Source organism: Eleutherodactylus coqui, chromosome 6 (assembly GCF_035609145.1).
Source record: "Eleutherodactylus coqui strain aEleCoq1 chromosome 6, aEleCoq1.hap1, whole genome shotgun sequence".
NCBI classification, from domain to species: Eukaryota; Metazoa; Chordata; class Amphibia; order Anura; family Eleutherodactylidae; genus Eleutherodactylus; species Eleutherodactylus coqui.
In genome coordinates, this window is record NC_089842.1 from 97028733 (window position 1) to 97042085 (window position 13353).

At 43.0% G+C, this 13353-nt stretch overlaps 1 protein-coding gene across 2 annotated transcripts in view; it reads right to left on the reverse strand.

Annotated features, from left to right (window-relative positions):
* Nucleotides 1-13353, reverse strand: part of LOC136632396 (galactoside alpha-(1,2)-fucosyltransferase 2-like) — a 56994-nt gene that overhangs the window by 1520 nt on the left and 42121 nt on the right. The window lies entirely within an intron of this gene.

The following is a 13353-nucleotide window of genomic DNA, read 5'->3' on the forward strand; positions in this document are numbered from 1 at the left end:
CCCGTCGCCATGGATCCGTCTAATTCTGTCGTCTTCTTGCTTTTTTAGACGCGCTTGCGCTGTGCGGTCTTCTTCCTGGTGAATGGGGCCGCTCGTGCCGGAGAGCTGGTCCTCGTAGCTCCGCCCCGTCACGTGTGCCGATTCCAGCCAATCAGGAGGCTGGAATCGGCAATGGACTGCACAGAGCCCACGGTGCACCATGGGAGAAGACCCGCGGTGCATCGTGGGTGAAGATCCCGGTGGCCATCTTGGTGAAGGAAGAAGAGGGAAGAAGGAAGACGTCGCAGAGCGGGGATTCGGGTAAGTAATAATTTTTTTTTTTTTTAACACATCCTTTGGGGTTGTCCTGCGCCGAACGGGGGGCCTATGGAAAAAAAAAAAAAACGTTTCGGCGCGAGACAACCCCTTTAACATTGCTACAGAGCTCTATGCACCATGAGGATGTTTCTCCTCTTCTACCTCTTTAGAACAAAGCTTCCCACCATGGACGGTGGCTAGGGTTCCTGGGTAGGGCTTGCAGAGCTGTGCCACCATCTGTGAGTTGCTGAACAGAGCGATGTGAAGGTCTGTGCCTAGGCTCTACACACTACACAGCCATACGTTGCCTTGGTGTTACGGTATACTACCCTTGATACGCCAGCCCGGGTGCCCTAGATCTCACGCACAATCCCTGTCCCTGCCTGCTTGCCTCCACTCCTGGCTAACCCCAGGCGGGCAACTGGGCGGTGGTCCCAACTCTTAGTAGGGACCGAAAATGGACGCTGGCGTACCTGGATGGAAAGGGTAGAATACTGACAGAAAAAGCAGATATAAGTAACCAACACGAACAATACTAAGAAGACCAACAGAGGCAGACTAACTAGCACAATGAGCGAAACCAATAACTGGCAGTGATTGTCAGTCTCTGCTCGACCTTTAAACAGAAGCCTCCGCCCAGGGGCGGAGAAAGGGAGGCAGCCAACTCCCAACACAGCATACTAAAAGGGAGCTCGTGCACGGCAGCTGCACTCACAGGTGCGCACGCACAGCGCCACGCGCCACCAGCACTATGACGCCCAGGCATCCGCGCCCCTGGCAGCTGGAAAACAAGCCGGGGGAATGCGCCCCAACCTCGGGACCCCGCACACCGCTGTCCCGGGAGGACCAGCAACCGCTGCATGGTAACACTTGGTGTCTCACAGAAGGGAAGGTGATGCAGACATCACATAATGAGTGTCAAGTAGTATATACTCAGTGTTGTATCTGGCATTATCTATCACTCCAACATTAAAATTGAGTAGTCCTCCCTATTACGCCCCTGCCCAATAATGAGATAACTCTGCCCCAGTCTACACAGCAAAGCTGAAAGTGAGCTACCAAAAATGTCAACTTCTAATTTGCTTAAGTGAAAACTACTACCAGTGGGAATTATTCAGGAAACATTACCCAGAAGACAGTGTAGGACCTCATGTGGTTAACGGGGTTGTACCAGCAAATTAAGTTTTTCCCTATCCACAGGATAGAGGATAAATAGCTGATCATCAGGGATCGACTGTTGGGACTCCCACCATTCAAGAGAGCAGAGTTCCTGAAAGTCTATGAATAAATGGAGCAATGGTTGAGCATACAAGCTGCCTCTCCATTTGAGATGGCCAGAGATAGCTGAGCACTTGAATTCAGCCATTATAGGCATTCCCATTGAAATTATTGGAGTGGTGATGCACATGGTTAACTTCCACTCCATTCATTCAAGACCTCCATTTTCAAGATCGGTGGGGGTTCCAGTGGTCAGACCAGAGAACATGGGATAACGTCTCTTAGTGGAACCTGTAATAAAAAGACAATGTATAAGGAGTCCATACAAAATCAGGGCCAAAAATGAAAATAGAAACAATGGACTGAACAGTAGTACAAGCCAGCCTAGAGCCAACAGTTTACAGCAGTATTATCTGACTATTTTACATCGATCAATGGCAAGGCAAAGATAAACAGAAAACAACAGTGGAGGGAGTGGAACTAAAAAATGAGAGAAAAAAACCTAACTTCTGGCAATGTGCCTTAACCTCTTGAGTGGCGGGTTTCTTACCCCCCTGTCGTGCCCACCAGGGCAGGTTTTTTAAATGGTCCAATCATTTAATTTCAACTAATTTTGCAGTCATAACTTTTTCATTTTTCCATTGACCAGGCCATATGGGGCTTGTTTTTTGCGGGACAAGTTGTATGTTTTGATGGCATCATTTTTGGGTATATATAATGTATTGCATAACTTTTGTAAAAAAATTTGTAGGGAGATTGGGGAAAAAAAAAAAAAAGAAATTCTGCCATTTGTTTTTTGGATTTTATTTTTACGGCGTTCAGCATGCAAAATAAATCATGTGATAACGTTATTCTATGAGTCAGCACGATTCCGGCGATACCGAGTTTATACAGTTTTTATATGTTTTGCTATTTTTGTACATTTAAAACATTTTTATTTCTTAAAGGTTTGCTTTTGTGTCACCACATTCCAAGAGCCGTATTAATTTTATTTTTCCATTACTGGCGCTCTAGAAGGCCTTGTTTTTTGCGGGATGAACTCTAGTCTTCATTTATCTAATTTTTTGGAACATGTAAAATTTTGATCGCTTTTTATTCCATTTTTTTCTAGGGGCAAGATTAACAAAATCTGTAATTCTGGCATGTTTTTTATTTTTATTTTTCACTGCATTCTCTGAGCAGTATAAATAATGTATTAAAGTCATTCTACAGGTCAGTACGATTATACCAATACTAAATTATAATAGTTTCTTTCTTTTTCGCAACTTTTTCACAGTTAAAAAAAAATAATAAAAGTTTAAATCACCTCCCTTTTGCCATATCTATATATATAAAATTGAATGTATGTCTGCGTGTCTGTGTCTGTCTGTGTGTCAGTTTGTCCTTTATGCGATGCGCTACTACACCATTAATCCTATCGCCATGAAACTTTGGGAAGTTGTTCAGTACACTCCTGGGAAGATTATAGGCATAGTACAAATATTCTATGACAAATGGCGCGCATGCGAGCATCGTCGACAGTTACGCCCCCCCCCCCCCCCACGTAGATCGTTCGATTTCCATCATTGCCACTAATTCTCTCACTTCCCGATATCGTAGAAACATGAAATTTGGCACGAGCATTGATTATGTCATAAATAGGAAAAGTTAATGGGTCCCAACTCGATTATTCAATTCTAAGCGCCAAAGAATTAGCGTCCAAATTTTACGTACGGAATCTAATTTTCTCACCTCCCAATGTCATAGAAACTTGAAATTTGGCATGAGCATTGATTATGTCATAAATAGGAAAAGTTAATGGGTCCCAACTCGATTATTCAATTCTATGCGCCAAAGAATTAGCGTCCAAATTTTAAGTACGGAATGTAATTTTCTCACATAGAAACTTGAAATTTGGCACGGCCATTGAATATGTCATAAATAGGAAACGCTAATGGGTCCAAACTCGACTATTCAATTCTATGCGCAAAAGAATTAGCGTCCAAATTTTACATATGGAATCTAATTTTCTCGCTTCCCAATGTCACAGAAACTCGAAATTTAGCACGAGCATTGAATATGTCATAAATAGGAAAAGCTAATCGGTCCCAACTCGATTATTCAATTCTATGCGCAAAAGAATTAGCGTCCAAATTTTACGTACAGAATCGAATTCTCTCGCTTCAAAATGTAATAGAAACTTGAAATTTGACATGAGCATTGATTATGTCAAAAATAGGAAAAGCTAATCACTCCCAACTCGACTATTCAATTCTAAGCGCCAAAGAATTAGCGTCCAAATTTTACGTACGGAATCTAATTTTCTCACCTCCCAATGTAATAGAAACTTGAAATTTGGCACGAGCATTGATTATGTCATAAATAGGAAAAGCTAATTGGTCCCAACTTGATTATTCAATTTTATGCGCAAAAGAATTAGCGTCCAAATTTTACGTACGGAATGTAATTTTCTCACTTTCCGGTGTCATAGAAGCGTGAAATTTGGCACGAGCATTGATTATGTCATAAATAGGAAAAGTTAGAGGGTCCCAACTCGATTATTCAATTCTATGCGCAAAAGAGTTAGCGTCCAAATTTTGCGTACGGAATGTAATTTTCTCACATAGAAACTTGAAATTTGGCACGGGCATTGAATATGTCATAAATAGGAAACGCTAATGGGTCCCAACTCGATTATTCAATTCTATGCGCCAAAGAATTAGCGTCCAAATTTTACGTACGGAATGTAATTTTCTCGCTTCCCAATGTCATAGAAACTCGAAATTTGGCACGAGCATTAATTATGTCATAAATAGGAAAAGCTAATCGGTCCCAACTCGATTATTCAATTCTATGCGCAAAAGAATTAGCGTCCAAATTTTACGTACGGAATCGAATTCTCTCGCTTCCCAATGTAATAGAAACTTGAAATTTGACATGAGCATTGATTATGTTATAAATAGGAAAAGTTAATGGGTCCCAACTCGATTATTCAATTCTAGGGGCAAAAGAATTAGCGTCCAAATTTTACGTACGGAATCGAATTTTCTCTCTTCCCAATGTCATAGAAACTTGAAATTCGGCACGAGCATTGATTATCTCATAAATAGGAAAAGCTAATCGGTCCCAACTCGATTATTCAATTCTAAGCACCAAAGAATTAGCGTCCAAATTTTACGCTAATAGAAACTTGAAATTTGGCACGAGCATTGATTATGTCATAAATAGGAAAAGCTAATGGGTCCCAACTCGATTATTCAATTCTATGCACAAAAGAATTAGCGTCCAAATTTTACGTACGGAATGTAATTTTCTCACTTTCCGGTGTCATAGAAATGTGAAATTTGGCACGAGCATTGATTATGTCATAAATAGGAAAAGTTAATGGGAAGTTGTTGAGTACACTCCTGGGAAGATTACTGGCATAGTACAACTATCCTACGATAGGTGCCGCGCGTGCGAGCGTCGTCGACAGTTATGCCCCCCAGACAAAGATCGTTTGATTTCCATCTCAAGCACAAAAGCAAAAAGGCATTACGAGCAACGGGATGCGTGTTCAACTACAAAATGATGCATCTGCCGAACGTTTCGCAAGACAATTGCTGGATATTGAGAATGCTGAGGTAAAATAAAAGCTGCGCTGTGATTGGTTGCTATATATTATACCGCTGAGGTAAAATGAATGCTGCGCTGTGATTCGTTGCTATTTTTTATATTGCTGAGGCAGAATAAAAGTTGCGCTGTGATTGGTTGTTATTTCTCTTACTGCTGACGTAACATGAAAGCTGCGCTGTGATTGGTTGTTATATATTATACCGCTGAGGTAACATGAAAGCTGCACTGTGATTGGTTGTTATATTTTATACTGCTGAGGTAACATATAAGCTGCGCTGTGATTAGGTGTTATATATTATAAAGCTGAGGTAACATGAAAGCTGCGCTGTGATTGGTTGTTATATATTATACCACTGAGGTAACCTAAAAAACTGCGCTGTGATTGGTTGTTATCTAGATATATAAAAACGAATGTATGTCTGTCTGTCTTCGCAGCAACACGCGACGGGTAAGCTAGTCTATATATATAAAATTGAATGTATGTCTGTGTGTCTGTGTGCGTGTTTGTTTGTCCTTTATGCGCTATTACACCATTCATCCGATCGCCATGAAACTTTGGGAAGTTGTTGAGTGCACTCCTGAGAAGATTATAGGCATAGTACAAATATTCTATGATAAATGGCGCGTGCGCGAGCGTCGTCGACGGTTACGACCCCCCACGTAGATTGTTCAATTTCCATCATTGCCACTAATTCTCTCACTTCCCGATGTCGTAGAAACATGAAATTTGGCACGAGCATTGACTATGTCATACATAGGAAAAGGTAATGGGTCCCAACTTGATTATTCAATTCTATGCGCAAAAGAATTAGCGTCCAAATTTTACGTACGGAATCTAATTTTGTCGCTTCCCAATGTCATAAAAACTCGAAATTTGGCATGAGCATTGATTATGTCATAAATAGGAAAAGTTAATAGGTCCAAACTCGATTATTCAATTCTATGCACAAAAGAATTAGCGTCCAAATTTTACGTACAGAATCTAATTCTCTCGCTTCCCAATGTAATAGAAACTTGAAATTTGGCACGAGCATTGATTATGTCATAAATAGGAAAAGTTAATGGGTCCCAAATCGATTATTCAATTCTAAGCGCCAAAGAATTAGCGTCCAAATTTTACGTACGGAATCTAATTTTCTCGCTTCCCAATGTCATAGAAAATTGAAATTTGGCACGAGCATTGATTATGTCATAAATAGGAAAAGTTAATAGGTCCCAACTCGATTATTTAATTCTAAGCACAAAAGAATTGGTGTCCAAATTTTACATACGGAATCTAATTTTCTCGCTTCCCAATGTCATAGAAACTTGAAATTTGGCACGAGCATTGATTATGTCATAAATAGGAAAAGTTAATGGGAAGTTGTTGAGTACACTCCTGGGAAGATTACTGGCATAGTACAACTATCCTACGATAGGTGGGGTGCGTGCGAGCGTCGTCGACAGTTATGCCCCCCAGACAAAGATCGTTTGATTTCCATCTCAAGCACAAAAGCAAAAAGGCATTACGAGCAACGGGATGCGTGTTCAACTACAAAATGATGCATCTGCCGAACGTTTCGCAAGACAATTGCTGGATATTGAGAATGCTGAGGTAAAATAAAAGCTGCGCTGTGATTGGTTGCTATATATTATACCGCTGAGGTAAAATGAATGCTGCGCTGTGATTCGTTGCTATTTTTTATATTGCTGAGGCAGAATAAAAGTTGCGCTGTGATTGGTTGTTATTTCTCTTACTGCTGACGTAACATGAAAGCTGCGCTGTGATTGGTTGTTATATATTATACCGCTGAGGTAACATGAAAGCTGCACTGTGATTGGTTGTTATATTTTATACTGCTGAGGTAACATATAAGCTGCGCTGTGATTGGGTGTTATATATTATAAAGCTGAGGTAACATGAAAGCTGCGCTGTGATTGGTTGTTATATATTATATCACTGAGGTAACCTAAAAAAACTGCGCTGTGATTGGTTGTTATCTAGATATATAAAAACGAATGTATGTCTGTCTGTCTTCGCAGCAACGCGCGACGGGTAAGCTAGTCTATATATATAAAATTGAATGTATGTCTGTGTGTCTGTGTGCGTGTCTGTTTGTCCTTTATGCGCTACTACACCATTCATCCGATCGCCATGAAACTTTGGGAGGTTGTTGAGTACACTCCTGAGAAGATTATAGGCATAGTACAAATATTCTATGATAAATGGCGCGTGCGCGAGCGTCGTCGACGGTTACGACCCCCCACGTAGATTGTTCGATTTCCATCATTGCCACTAATTCTCTCACTTCCCGATGTCGTAGAAACATGAAATTTGGCACGAGCATTGACTATGTCATAAATAGGAAAAGCTAATAGGTCCCAACTCGATTATTCAATTCTATGCGCAAAAGAATTAGCGTCCAAATTTTACGTACGGAATCTAATTCTCTCGCTTCCCAATGTAATAGAAACTTGAAATTTGGCACGAGCATTGATTATGTCATAAATAGGAAAAGTTAATGGGTCCCAAATCAATTATTCAATTCTAAGCGCCAAAGAATTAGCGTCCAAATTTTACGTACGGAATCTAATATTCTCGCTTCCCAATGTCATAGAAAATTGAAATTTGGCACGAGCATTGATTATGTCATAAATAGGAAAAGTTAATAGGTCCCAACTCGATTATTTAATTCTAAGCACAAAAGAATTGGTGTCCAAATTTTACGTACGGAATCTAATTTTCTCGCTTCCCAATGTCATAGAAACTTGAAATTTGGCACGAGCATTGATTATGTCATAAATAGGAAAAGTTAATAGGTCCCAACTCGATTATTTATTTCTAAGCACAAAAGAATTGGTGTCCAAATTTTACGTACGGAATCTAATTTTCTCATTTCCCAATGTCATAGAAACTTGAAATTTGGCACAAGCATTGATTATGTCATAAATAGGAAAAGTTAATGGGTCCCAACTCGATTATTCCATTCTAAGCGCTAAAAAATTAGCGTCCAAATTTTACGTACGAAATCTAATTCTCTCACCTCCCAATGTAATAGAAACTTGAAATTTGACACGAGCATTGATTAGGTCATAAATAGGAAAAGCTAATGGGTCCAAACTCGATTATTCAATTCTAAGCGCCAAACAATTAGCGTCCAAATTTTACATACGGAATCTAATTTTCTCGCTTCCCAATGTCATAGAAACTTGAAATTTGGCACGAGCATTGATTATGTCATAAATAGGAAACGTTAATGGGTCCCAACTCAATTATTCAATTCTAAGCGCCAAACAATTAGCGTCCAAATTTTACGTACGGAATCTAATTTTCTCACTTACCGATGTCATAGAAACATGAAATTTGGCACAAGCATTGATTATGTCATAAATAGGAAAAGTTAATAGGTCCCAACTCGATTATTCAATTCTAAGCACCAAAAAGAAAGCTGTGCTGTGATTGGTTGTTATCTAGATATATAAAAACGAATGTATGTATGTCTGTCTGTCTTCGCAGCAATGCTTCCCAATGTCATAGAAACTTGAAATTTGGCACAAGCATTGATTATGTCATAAATAGGAAAAGTTAATAGGTCCCAACTCGATTATTCAATTCTATGCGCCAAAGAGAAAGCTGCGCTGTGATTGGTTGTTATCTAGATATATAAAAACGAATGTATGTATGTCTGTCTGTCTTCGCAGCAACCCGCGACGGGTAAGCTAGTCTATAATGAAAAAATCAAAATCATTAGAAGTAAAATACATATTTGGTATCGCCGCGTCTGTAAAAGTCTGATCTATCAGTAGTGCATTATTTTCCCCGCACAGTGAGCATAGGCCGAAAAAAAAAATAAAGAACGCCAGAAATGCACTTTTTCAGTCACCCTGTCTCCCAGAAAAAATGCAATAAAAAGCGATCAAAAAGTTGTATGTATTCTGAATTAGTACTAACGTAAACTACAGGACATCACGCAAAAAATGAGACCTTGCTCAACTATGTCAACAGAAAAATAAAAAAGTTATTGCGCGCAGTAGATGCAGCAGAAAAAAATTAAATGTCTTTGAAAAAAAATACAAGTGCTACAGCGAAAAAAAACTCTACACGTTTGGTATCGTAGTAATCGTACCGACCTATAGAATAAAGTTATCAGGTCATTTTTGTTGCAGTTTGTGCGCCGTAGAAACAAAACACATTGAAAGATGGCGGAATGTAGTTTTTTTCCATTTTACTCCACTTAGAATTTTGCAAAAGTTTTTCAGTACATTATATGGTACATTAAATAGCACCACTGAAAAATACAACTCTTCCCGCAAAAAACAAGCCCTCATACAGCGACGTCGATGGATAAATAAAGGAGTTATGATTTTTTAAACAGGGGGAGGGAAAAAAAAGGGGAAAAAAGAAAAAAGGGGCCGCGTCATTAAGGGGTTAAATAATGTATTAACTTCCTCCTCTGGGTCATTACGACGCAGGGATGCCACATGTGTAATTTTATTTTTAATTTTTTACAAAGTAAAGGGAGACAAGTGTTTTTATTCTTATGTTTTTAATAATTTTTAACATTTTTTTTTCAAACTTTTTGTTTTATTTTTGTCCCTTTAGGGGACTTCCACAGAGACCCATCAGGACCCCCTGATCACATTCTGGGAGTCCGATGGTGACAGCCCTTTACATCTCTCTCCCTCTCTCTCTCCCCCTGCCTGCCAGCCAAAAAATTTGCCATTGACGCGCGCGCTGCGTCGCAGCGGTGAGAGGCCAAAACAAGCACGTCACTGCGGGGAGGAGCCAAAAACTGGGGCAGGGTCGAACACGGCGTGATGCTCGTTCGAGTAATTAGCACCATCGAGTACGCTAATACTCGAACAAGCATCAAGCTCGGCAGAGTACGTTCGCTCAACTCTAACAGTGATACCTTGGGTTAAGAGTGCCTCAGCCTACAAGCTTTTTGACTTGAGAGCAGGCTCTCTGCCGAATTCTTGCTCTGATTTAAGAGCAAAAACTTGGGTTACAAGCCTTGCTCTCAATCGGGCCGCCGCTGCTACTGGTGGCCCCATTGAAAGCAATGGCCTGCCAGCAACCCCTGCAGTGATTTTCAGGGAAGGGCTTTAAATATAAGCCCTTCCCTGAAAATTATCCCTAGCTGTAGTAAAAAATATATACTCACCTGTCCACCACTGCCGGGGCTGGGCACAGGGTCAGATTCCGGTACGAGATCCTGCATCCAGAATCTGACCTGGTCATGTGCAGTGGGCCTTTGTCTGGCTAAAATGCTGGAAACAAACAGAAATCTGCTGAGATAAAGACTAGAGATGAGCGAGCATACTCGTCCGAGCTTGATGCTCCTTCGAGCATTAGGGTACTCGAGATGCTCGTTACTCGAGACGAGCACCACGCGGTGTTCGAGTCACTTCCATTTTCTTCCCAGAAAAGTTTTTCTGGCCAATAGAAACACAGGGAAGGCATTACAACTTCCTCCTGTGAAGTTCCAGCCCTATCCCACCCCCCTGCAGTGAGTGGCTGGGGAGATCAGGTGACACCCGAGCATATAAACTGGGGCCGGCAGCGGCTCGCCACAGATGCACGCTGAGAGACATTAGGGAAAGTGCCGTCCTGTTGTAGCTGCTATAGGGAGAGTGTTAGGCTGTTATCTTCGTCTTCAAGAACCCCAACGGTCCTTCTTAGGGCCACATCTGCCCGTGTGCAGTACTGTTGAGGCTGCTTTTAGCAGTTTTGCACATTTTTTTTTTTTTTGTATATCGGGCATGCAGACCATAGCGTCCTCAGTCTGCAGTCATTTTACTGAGTATAGGGGCAGTACTGGTGAGGCCGGGACAGTGGTACAGGGAAAGAGATATACTCGCTATATAGGCAGTGGGCTTTTTCAAAAAAATTGGAAAGAAAAATCTTTGGGCTGCCTGTGACCGTGTTCAGTTTACTGCGTGTCTGCTGGGGGTAGTAGTCGCTCACTATTACCCAGCTAGGTGTTGCTGCAGCCTTGCGCATAATTTTTTCTGGATGCACTGTGCTTTCAATAACCAGAGTCATCCTCCAACAGGGAAATCCATATACAGGCTATATAGGCAGTGGGCTTTTTCCCAAAAATTGGAAAAAAATACTATATTTGGGCTGCCTGTGACCGTCTTCAGTTTACTGCGTGTGTGCTGGAGGTAGTAGTCGCTCATTATTACCCAGCTAAGCCTGTGACCGTCTACAGTTTACTGCGTGTCTGCTGGGGGTAGTAGTCGCTCATTAATACCCAGCCTTGCGCATAATTTTTTCTGGCTGCACTGTGCTTTCAATAACCACAGTCATCCTCCAATAGGGAAATCCATATACAGGCTATATAGGCAGTGGGCTTTTTCCCCAAAATTGGGAAAAAATACTATATTTGGGCTGCCTGTGACCGTCTTCAGTTTACTGCGTGTCTGCTGGGGGTAGTAGTCGCTGAATATTACCCAGCCAAGCCTGTGACCGTGTACAGTTTACTGCGTGTCTGCTGGGGGTATTAGTCGCTCATTATTACCCAGCTAAGCTTTACAGCAGGCTTGCGCATAATTGTTTCCTAGCTCTGCTGTGTCTGTTACATGATCGCCGTCACCCCGCCAGAGGGAAAGAGTATACATATATACGCTGCATACGGTGTCTGTCTGGTTTTTCACTTCACCATTTTAAAAAATTGAAGCTAAATACTTAAGGCCTACCACTGGCCTTTGGCCACTTGACTGGTTCTGCCCTGTGAATTCCAGTAGCTCAGTCATACGCACCTAGGTCTGACTACAGGCTTGTGCATAATTGTTTCCTGGCTCTGCTGTGCGTTCCGTAAGCGAAGTCAGCCTCCAACCACAGGCCAATAAGCGGCACATTTACTTACAGCGTTCTGTTTCTGCTCTACTCGTAATACACCATGCTCAGGGGTAGTTGTAGGCCTAGAGGACGTGGACGCGGGCGAGGACGCGGAGGCCCAAGTCAGGGTGTGGGCGCAGGCCGAGCTCCTGGTCCACGTGTATCGCAGCCGACTGCTGCGGGATTAGGAGAGAGGCAAGTTTCTGGGGTCCCCAGATTCATCTCACAATAAATGGGTCCACGCGGTAGACCTTTATTAGAAACTGAGCAGTGTGAGCAGGTCCTGTCGTGGATGGCAGAAAGTGCATCCAGCAAACTATCCACCGTCACCACCCAGTCTTCAACGCCGTCCACTGCTGCATCCCTGAATCCTCTTGCTGCTGCTCCTCCCTTCTCCCATCCTCCTCCCTCCCAGCAAATGACACATTTAGAAGAGCAGGCAGGCTCCCAGGAACTGTTCTCGGGTCCTGGCCTTGAGTGCCATAAAATGGATCCTCTATCACCTGAGGAGTTTCTCATGACCGATACCCAACCTTTGGAAAGTTCCCGGGATCCGGGTGAGGAGACTGGGGACTTCCGGCAACTGCCTGAAGAGCTTTCAGTGGGTGACAAGGATGATGACGATGAGACACAGTTGTCTATCAGTGAGGTAGTAGTAAGGGCAGTAAGTCCGAGGGAGGAGCGCACAGAGGATTCGGAGGAAGAGCAGCAGGACGATGAGGTGACTGACCCCACCTGGTTTGCTAAGCCTACTGAGGACAGGTCTTCAGAGGGGGAGGCAAGTGCAGCAGCAGGGCAGGTTGGAAGAGTGCGGTGGCCAGGGGTAGAGGCAGGGCCAGACCGAATAATCCACCAACTGTTTCCCAAAGCGGCCCCTCGCGCCATGCCACCCTGCAGAGGCCGAGGTGCCCAAAGGTCTGGCAGTTTTTCACTGAGAGTGCAGACGACCGACGAACTGTGGTGTGCAAGGTTTGTCGCGCCAAGATCAGCCGGGGAGCCACCACCACCAGCCTCACCACCACCAGCATGCGCAGGCATATGATGGCCAAGCACCCCACAAGGTGGGACGAAGGCCATTCACCGCCTCCGGTTTGCACCACTGCCTCTCCCCCTGTGCCCCAATCTGCCACTGAGATCCAACCCCCCTCTCAGGACACAGGCACCACACCCTCACCTCCGCTGTCCTCGGCCCCATCCAGCAATGTCTCTCAGCGCAGCGTCCAGCCGTCGCTAGCGCAACTGTTTGAGCGCAAACGCAAGTACGCCGCCACACACCTGCACGCTCAAGCGTTAAACGTGCACATAGCCAAATTAATCAGCCTAGAGATGCTGCCGTATAGGCTTGTGGAAATGGAGGCTTTCAAAAACATGATGGCGGTGGCGGCCCCGCACTACTCGGTTCTCAGTCGCCACTACTTTTC